Source organism: Ambystoma mexicanum, chromosome 5p (genome assembly GCF_040938575.1).
Source record: "Ambystoma mexicanum isolate Mex_15411 chromosome 5p, UKY_AmexF1_1, whole genome shotgun sequence".
Lineage (NCBI taxonomy): Eukaryota > Metazoa > Chordata > Amphibia > Caudata > Ambystomatidae > Ambystoma > Ambystoma mexicanum.
In genome coordinates, this window is record NC_090930.1 from 743,687,607 (window position 1) to 743,696,984 (window position 9,378).

Here is a 9,378-nt window from a genome sequence, read left to right on the forward strand (position 1 = left end):
GCCCCAAGGTCCCACCGAGATTTGAATTCGGATCGCTGGATTCAGAGTCCAGAGTGCTAACCATTACACCATGGAACCTACATAATCAGTAGCATGATGCACTTCATTCTGGCAAAACAGAGCACATCTGAGAAAATATGTAATATTCCTATATCATTAGACTCCAGAGGAAGAATTTGATCCAAATGAGGCATGAAGCCAATACTTTGCGATTGCACAGCATCCAACAGCAACAGTGCTGCTTCGATATAATATCAGTAAACGCTTACTATAGGTCAGTAAAAATCTTGACTGTGCCCTATATTCTCATTGCCCTTATGAAGCTCTGCTCAACAAGGGTTCCATGGTGTAATGTTTAGCACTTTGGACTTTGAATCCAGCGATCCGAGTTCAAGTCTCGGTGGAACCTCTCTCTTGCTCTAACACACTTTGTCTCCTTTTTGTCTTAAATTATAGGCCAAAGATAGTAATACTCATAAGGTTAGTGGTGTAGGGTATTCATTTTCGCTCTCAATCTCTGGCATAACTTTTCATAAAAATCCACTTTTGTGCCTAGCACCTTAACCTTTATGCATTTTTTTAAATGTATGAACAGTGAGGTCATTCTGAGTCGATGGGCAGATCTGCATCGGAAACATACATAAAAGATTTGAAATGTTCAAACTTAACTCAATGTTAAGAAACATGCTCAATCTGTGACCCAATGGATTCTCTTTTTACTTGAAGATGCAGCAACAACATTAATAATACCATTTTGGGAAAAGCAGCTCTATTGTATCGCCATTCTCTTTCAAAATTGTTAAAGGGTTAATCCTATGAAAAGCGACCATATTCAGAATCAACGATATTAATCAAGCGTCTTAACAGTCTTTACATGTTTGTAAAATGAAGGTATCAGTTTGAGATGAAAAATAGAACGAAGAACACAGTTTTCTTAATTCACAAAAGGCCTGAGGTGTATAAATACTGTTTGTACCGACCAAGGGCCCATTCGTGAATGTACTTACTTTAGTTGGATCAAACCTTTCTTTAAATAAGACATCCACAATATTCGATAAGGGAAAGGTTCGACTGATGGTAAGCTCTTACAGAGATTTGAATGCAAATTATTGGATTCAACCTCCAGGGTGCTACCATTACACCATGGGTCTTTCACACCACAGAAAGTGGTGGGTTTCATTGTGGCTAAAGAGCGTCATCCATGGAAAATCTTTCTTTTTTCAAATGCACCCAGGGAATAATGCTATGAAAGTGGGCGACACAGCAGCGTCATTGCTATTAAAACAAGACACTGAGAGGAAAACAAACACAGTAATTCCGAAGGTCCCATCGAGATTTGAACTTGGATCGCTGGATTCAGAGTCCAGAGTGCTAACCATTACACCATGGAACCTACATACTTAGTGACATGATGAACGTCATTGCAGCAAAAAAAGAGCCTTTTAGAGAATGTATGCAATATTCTTTTATCTTATGCCTCCAGAGGAAGAATCCTATCCAAATGAGCTGTAAAGCAAAGAGTTTGCTATTGCGCAACAACCAACTAAACGTTCCACATTTGCATAATATCCGTGGGCTAGGAATATGAGTTTGTTAAAATGATGCATGAGATCTCGATTCTCATTTCTGTTACAACTCTGTCAGGTTGCACCAGCAAGGGGCCCATGGTGTAATGGTTAGCAAAGAACATTACTGAAGGGCCCCTCGGCCAGCCAGAAAGCCAAAATGGAGAGAACGGGCATGAACTGGTTGTGAATGAGCTTCAAAATGCGTTCACAGGTAATTGAACTGGTTATCTCCTCAGTTTATTCACCTGGAACTTCTGTCAATAGCAACAGTCGGCAGCTGGGTTGCCAGACATTTTGTCGAAGAAAATGTGTCGACAGTACATTTGGTTGAAACCATTTGGTCGAAAACCAAATCGCCGAATTGCTTTTGTTTTTTATTTTCACTTTTTTTTTTGGGGGGGGTGGGGGTTTGGGGGGGTCCCCCCAACCCACTTTTTTTCTAAAAACCCCTTTTTTTCCCTAAACTACAACCTAAAAAAAATATATATAAATAAATAAAAAAATCGACCATTTGGCTTTCGACCAAATTACGTCGACCAAATGTCTTTCGACGAAATGTTCGGACAGCGGCAGCTGGTTGTTAGGAAAGATTTCGTAATTGTTGGGAATTTTCCTTCCATGTGGCAACCCCTAAACTTTTTGCTATTGTTTTTAACCTTGTTCTTGACTTTGCCAGAGAAGCGCAGCCTTCTGCCGCACTTCTCTGGGCTTTCGCTCCTTTCTTACGGGGAAACTGACATGCCCTTAAGACAGTCAGTACGGGGGAACGTTGTTTCCCGTAGTTTCTTTTATCGTGTCGCAGCTTTAGTGCAACACGACACAAGAGGGCACTCTAAGCTAAGTTACAGCTCTCTTGGGTCTCTAGCCTTCTACAGGCCCTAGATACTCTTTTAGGATGGTATTTGATCGGTGCAAGTCATTCAGGGACTGGAATGGTGGCAGCGATCGTTTTGTATATTTTGAGCTCCTTTTGGCGTTCTGAGCACGTTTTTGCACTGAACCCAAAATGGTGGCCTGGCTCCCCAAAATGGCCAGACCACGAGGCTCCTTTGTCCTATCCACTGACCGTCTTGCTCCCTTCACCTTCCCCAGGTCCAGCGACCCGGAACCTTCCTTATTTGGGCATGTACTTTCCCGCGAAACACCGATGCTTTCGCGGGCTTCTACATGTCGTTTGTGTGCCTCCAGGGTGTGGGCTGGGATGTCTGGTCCCAATACACATCCTGGGTGCCAGAGAGTCTAGGGTGGTGTGAATGCCTGGGACCACCGTGGTCCGTGATTGGTCCACATATGGTATGTGTTTTGATGAGTGGATCTCCCATTGGCTCCCCTCCGTTTTGGCGCGAAGGGAACCGTGGATAAGAGGGGGCTGGAAACACCACTACCATGTCGATCTCATGAGTTCTCACGAACGAAGGAATACAGGAGCCAAGTATCCTGCAACCAAGAGGCTGGACCGAGGAATCGCTGGTGACCCGCTGAAGGACTCCTCCTTTGCACTGCTGTCGTCCTGTGAAACCCTTTCCTCCTTGATCGAACCAGAAGGCCTGTACTGGTGCTTCGACCTTTGGAATACCAGGAACAGCTATTCCCGGCATCTTCAACCATCTCCTGCCAAGTAAGCCTTCGGAAGCGTCTCTGGGCCATCCAGTTGACTGACCAGCTTACAAAGGAGTCTGGCTCTGCAACCGCCGCCAGGTTGTGCCATATCTCGAGTCCTTGTCACTCTCCCACGCTTCGTGCACTTGCCGTTCCCAGGTCTGAAGGGAGGAGTGTACTTTTGACTCAGATACGCACGGCCGCTCCGTTGTCCTGCTGCGGCAACAAACTGTGCCAGTTTCGTCGATTGGGACGTCTTTTTGCTCTACACGACTACGAGGCGTTCCCTGCTCTTCTGAACCTGCCAGCTGCTGAAACTAACGTGGAGAAGCCTGGGTCTGCTTGGTTTGGGGACCGGTGAGTAGCATAGCTAGGATATGGTCGCCCTCCTGCAGTAGCCCATTGCTTTTCCCCGCTGTGTAAAACAGCACCCTTTTTGCCGTACTCGCGCTCTGCTTCTGCCCGCTGTGGAGGCTGCGCTTGAGTTGCGGACCCTGTTCTTCTTCTGCTGTGCACTAACCCGAACTGCCTGACTTCCTCCGAAGAACTTCTCCTTTTGCCCGTTGGCACCAGCGTGTGCAGGTACTTTGAGCACAAGGCTCCACTCTTCGCAGGGCTCGGACTTCCATCTAGTTAGGTGCCTCTGAAGGCGAACTGAGTCGAAAGCATTATCGCACTGCCTGTTTTCCTTCCCTTTCAGGTGGACTACATATTTCGTGCTTTAAACGCTTGCGACTGTGTATTTGTATATATATTGTGTTGATATGGTATGTGTTGGCTTAGTATTGTGATATCGTGATTTTCTCGCTACGGTCGTTGTTTTAAAGGCCTTAAAATAAATGTGTATATATTTTTGATATAACACCTGTTTGGAGTAGTTTGTAAGTGTTCTGGTTTTGTGTGCTCATTGCGGGCTTTCAGTCACCCTCACCCCTCTTGAGACCTAGTCTTGACCGCCGCGATCGCTACCTTGATTGGTCTGGCTCGTCCAGAGGTTACCCTGTTCCAAGTAATTAGGTTGGCCTTGTGAACTTCTGCGCCACCAGGACAGAGTTCAGAAATCCGTCTTAACACTGGTTTGTGTCAGTAATGGCAATTTGATTTTACCATTTTCACAACTCCCTAATAAATGAACAAAATGTTCCATTTGTAGGCACAGTTACATGCTATGGTATGTATACCATGCTTAATAACCACCATAGGAGGTTCAGAGCACCATCCGCATTCTTACGTACAAAACATGTAAGGAAAAATCAGATCTTTTGCTCTGCAGGAGTCAGGCTTCTTTAAAGCCTGACAAAGCGGCAGAGTGCCATTGTAAACTGAGGCATGATGAAACCATGCCCAAGAACCCAGGCCGGTTAAACCCTTCCACTCATGCCCCCAGGCCCCGAATGGCCACGAACAGCCAGGTTCTATAGACAGGGCAGCTGGCATGGATTATGGACACTTTTAACATAGGGTGGTTTTTCAACCTTATCTCCTCTGGGAGCAAAGCGCTGGACAGGGTTTCCTGTACGTTTTTGAGGTTCGCAGGGATCTATGTGTGGATGTTTCTTGGTGTGAAAAGCATGACACCTTTTGGGGTGACACCAGGCTCTTCTGGGAGTTAATTTGCATAATCTCTACTTTCTATTTTATGTGACATGGGCTGCAGTTACATTGTTCTGTTAATAGAGGGCAACACACAGGTCATAGTTCCAAACAGGGGTGCACGGTCTGCTTGCTAGCTTACATTTACAGTTTTATTTGGGATTCACCGCCTTTTCATAAACTGAGTACTCTTCGGGAGTATTTCTAACTTATGTAGGTGTTTTGGGGGTGTTACGTGCCTTTGTATGACTGCTGCAAACCACTTGATATTAGACATTGATTGGAAACGACATAAAAAATCCTGACATATATTGTAAGCGGACATAAAATTACCTATATTAGCTAATATAAGTAAACAGACATCACTCCCCCCTCCCCACAAAAAGGGATGTATGCGTACACAAAAAATAAAAATGAAAAACAAGCAACTACTGCAGTTAAAATCTAAAAATGTAAATTCAGTTACATGATCATGACTCAGAAGGGGAAGTTAAAAAGTAAAAAAACACAAGGTAGGAGAGAGGTTAGCTTTACATGCCATGAGGGAGGAAGAGGTCTTCCAAGCACTGTTGTGTATGTTGGTCAATCCCTCTGAAACGCAAAAGGAATGTGCACATAGAAATCAAAGCAGAGTCATCCAGAGAGACTATTTAATTCTTTTTTTTCAAATTCTCGAAAGGAAGCTGCTATCAAATTGAACTATTCATCACAGCCACTGCTAGGAAATCTATGTGCATAAAATGACAATACACCCAAAGGAAAACAAAATATAGCTATAACATGTCGGATTACTAAATTCAGAGTCCAGCCTACTAACCATTAGACCATGGAACCTAAATACTTACGCAAATGCTGAACTTCATTATGCCAAAACAGAGGCAGTCAGAAACAATATTTAATATTGCTTAATCATATGCCTCAAGAGGAAGAATTTGATCTACATGATCTATAAAGCACAGAGATTGCTATAGCACAACGTCAATCGACAGCATTGCTGTGTTTGTATGATATCAGTCAATTGGGACTATGAATCTGTAAAAATTGTAAATGTGCTCTATATTGCCATTTCTGAATCAACGCTCTCAGGTGCATCTCGCAAGTGCCCTTGTTTAAATGTACTTACTTTATTTGGATCACACCTTTCTCGAAAGAAGAAATAAACTCTAAATTATCAGGAAACAATTCAACTGATTTTAGGGGCCTCCTGGGCTTTGAATGCAAATCGCTGAGATCAAAAGCCAGTTTAATAGCCATTATACCTTGGAGCTTTAAAGATATGAGAGTGGGCAGTTTCTTTGTGGCAAAAGAGAGTCATCCCCAGAAACTATTAATATTCTTTGGTCAAAGAAGACTGCCATCAAAGTGGGCTGTAAAGCAAAGCTATTGCTGTTATATCTATCTGCAAATGAAAGGCAACTCTAAAAGAGAAGCAGCCCCAAGGTCCCACCCAGATTTGAACTCAGATCGCTGGATTCAGAGTCCAAAGTGCTAACCATTACACCATGGAACCTACATAATCAGTAGCATGATGCACTTCATTCTGAAAAAACAGAGCACATCAGAGAAAATATGTAATATTCCTATATCATTAGACTCCAGAGGAAGAATTTGATCCAAATAAGGCATGAAGCCAATACTTTGCGATTGCACAGCATCCAACAGCAACAGTGCTGCTTCGATATAATATCAGTAAACGCTTACTATAGGTCAGTAAAAATCTTGACTGTGCCCTATATTCTCATTGCCCTTATGAACCTCTGCTCAACAAGGGTTCCATGGTGTAATGGTTAGCACTTTGGACTTTGAATCCAGCGATCCGAGTTCAAGTCTCGGTGGAACCTCTCTCTTGCTCTAACACACTTTGTCTCCTTTTTGTCTTAAATTATAGGCCAACGATAGTAATATTCATAAGGTTAGTGGTGTAGGGTATTCATTTTCGCTCTCACTCTCTGGCATAACTTTTCATAAAAATCCACTTTTGTGCCTAGCACCTTAACCTTTATGCATTTTTTTTTAAATGTATGAACAGTGAGGTCATTCTGAGTCGATGGGCAGATCTGCATCGGAAACATACATAAAAGATTTGAAATTTTCAAACTTAACTCAATGTTAAGAAACATGCTCAATCTGTGACCCAATGGATTCTCTTTTTACTTGAAGATGCAGCAACAACATTAATAATACCATTTTGGGAAAAGCAGCTCTATTGTATCGCCATTCTCTTTCAAAATTGTTAAAGGGTTAATCCTATGAAAAGCAACCATATTCAGAATCAATGATATTAATCAAGCGTCTTAACAGTCTTTACATGTTTGTAAAATGAAGGTATCAGTTTGAGATGAAAAATAGAACGAAGAACACACTTTTCTTAATTCACAAAAGGCCTGAGGTGTATAAATACTGTTTGTACCGACCCAGGGCCCATTCGTGAATGTACTTACTTTAGTTGGATCATACCTTTCTTCAAAGAAGACATCCACAATAAACGATAAGGGAAAGGTTCGACTGATGGTAAGCTCTTACAGAGATTTGAATGCAAATTATTGGATTCAACCTCCAGGGTGCTACCATTACACCATGGGTCCTTCACACCACAGAAAGTGGTGGGTTTCATTGTGGCTAAAGAGCGTCATCCATGGAAAATCTTTCTTTTTTCAAATGCACCCAGGGAATAATGCTGTGAAAGTGGGCGACACAGCAGCGTCATTGCTATTAAAACAAGACACTGAGAGGAAAACAAACACAGTAATTCCCAAGGTCCCATTGAGATTCGAACTCAGATCGCTGGATTCAGAGTCCAGAGTGCTAACCATTACACCATGGAACCTACATACTTAGTGACATGATGAACGTCATTGCAGCAAAAAAAGAGCCTTTTAGAGAATGTATGCAATATTCTTTTATCTTATGCCTCCAGAGGAAGAATCCTATCCAAATGAGCTGTAAAGCAAAGAGTTTGCTATTGCGCAACAACCAACTAAACAGTTCCACATTTGCATAATATCCGTGGGCTAGGAATATGAGTTTGTTAAAATGATGCATGAGATCTCGATTCTCATTTCTGTTACAACTCTGTCGGGTTGCACCAGCAAGGGGCCCATGGTGTAATGGCTAGCAAAGAACATTAATGAAGGGCCCCTCGGCCAGCCAGAAAGCCAAAATGGAGAGAACGGGCATGAACTGGTTGTGAATGAGCTTCAAAATGCGTTCACAGGTAATTGAACTGGTGATCTCCTCAGTTTATTCACCTGGAACTCCTGTCAATAGCAACAGTCGGCAGCTGGGTTGCCAGACATTTTGTCGAAAAAAATTTGTCGACAGGACATTTGGTCGAAACCATTTGGTCGAAAACCAAATGGGCGAATTGCATTTGTTTTTTATTTTCACTTTTTTTTTTGGGAGGGGGGTTTGGGGGGGTCCCCCCAACCCCCTTTTTTTCCCTAAACTACAACCTAAAAAATATATAAATAAATAAATAAATAAATAAATCGACCATTTGGCTTTCGACCAAATTACGTCGACCAAATGTCTTTCGACGAAATGTCCGGACAGCGGCAGCTGGTCTGTGTCAGTAATGGCAATTTGATTTTGCCATTTTCACAACTCCCTAATAAATGAACAAAATGTTCCATTTGTAGGCACAGTTACATGCTATGGTATGTATACCATGCTTAATAACCACCATAGGAGGTTCAGAGCACCATCCGCATTCTTACGTACAAAACATGTAAGGAAATAATCAGATCTTTTGCTCTGCAGGAGTCAGGCTTCTTTAAAGCTTGACAAAGCGGCAGAGTGCCATTGTAAACTGATGCATGATGAAACCATGCCCAAGAACCCAGGCAGGTTAAACCCTTCCACTCATGCCCCTAGGCCCTGAATGGCCACAAATGGACAGGTTCTATAAACAGGGCAGCTGGCATGGATTATGGACACTTTTAACATAGGGTGGTTTTTCAACCTTATCTCCTCTGGGAGCAAAGCGCTGGACAGGGTTTCCTGTACGTTTTTGAGGTTCGCAGGGATCTATGTGTGGATGTTTCTTGGTGTGAAAAGCATGACACCTTTTGGGGTGACACCAGGCTCTTCTGGGAGGTAATTTGCATAATCTCTACTTTCTATTTTATGTGACATGGGCTGCAGTTACATTGTTCTGTTAATAGAGGGCAACACACAGGTCATAGTTCCAAACAGGGGTGCACGGTCTGCTTGCTAGCTTACATTTACAGTTCTATTTGGGATTCACCGCCTTTTCATAAACTGAGTACTCTTCCGGAGTATTTCTAACTTATGTAGGTGTTTTGGGGGTGTTACGTGCCTTTGTATGACTGCTGCAAACCACTTGATATTAGACATTGATTGGAAACGACATAAAAAATCCTGACACATATTGTAAGCGGACATAAAATGACCTATATTAGCTAATATAAGTAAACAGACATCACTCCCCCCTCCCCACAAAAAGGGATGTATGCGTACACAAACAATAAAAATGAAAAACAAGCAACTACTGCAGTTAAAATCTAAAAATGTAAATTCAGTTACATGATCATGACTCGGAAGGGGAAGTTAAAAAGTAAAAAAACACAAGGTAGGAGAGAGGTTACCTTTACATGCC

General features: G+C 42.5%; 5 non-coding genes across 5 annotated transcripts; 2 read left to right on the plus strand and 3 right to left on the minus strand.

The window, feature by feature from the left end:
- Positions 1–6: 6 nt before the first annotated feature.
- Positions 7–78, minus strand: TRNAQ-CUG (transfer RNA glutamine (anticodon CUG)). The gene has a single exon. It is a non-coding gene; the product is annotated as a tRNA-Gln (tRNA).
- Positions 79–337: 259 nt separating this feature from the next.
- TRNAQ-UUG (transfer RNA glutamine (anticodon UUG)) lies at positions 338–409 on the plus strand. The gene has a single exon. It is a non-coding gene; the product is annotated as a tRNA-Gln (tRNA).
- A 912-nt stretch (positions 410–1,321) lies between these two features.
- On the minus strand, positions 1,322–1,393 carry TRNAQ-CUG (transfer RNA glutamine (anticodon CUG)). Its single transcript has one exon. It is a non-coding gene; the product is annotated as a tRNA-Gln (tRNA).
- A 5,136-nt stretch (positions 1,394–6,529) lies between these two features.
- Positions 6,530–6,601, plus strand: TRNAQ-UUG (transfer RNA glutamine (anticodon UUG)). The gene has a single exon. It is a non-coding gene; the product is annotated as a tRNA-Gln (tRNA).
- A 914-nt stretch (positions 6,602–7,515) lies between these two features.
- TRNAQ-CUG (transfer RNA glutamine (anticodon CUG)) lies at positions 7,516–7,587 on the minus strand. Its single transcript has one exon. It is a non-coding gene; the product is annotated as a tRNA-Gln (tRNA).
- Between the last annotated feature and the right edge of the window lie 1,791 nt (positions 7,588–9,378).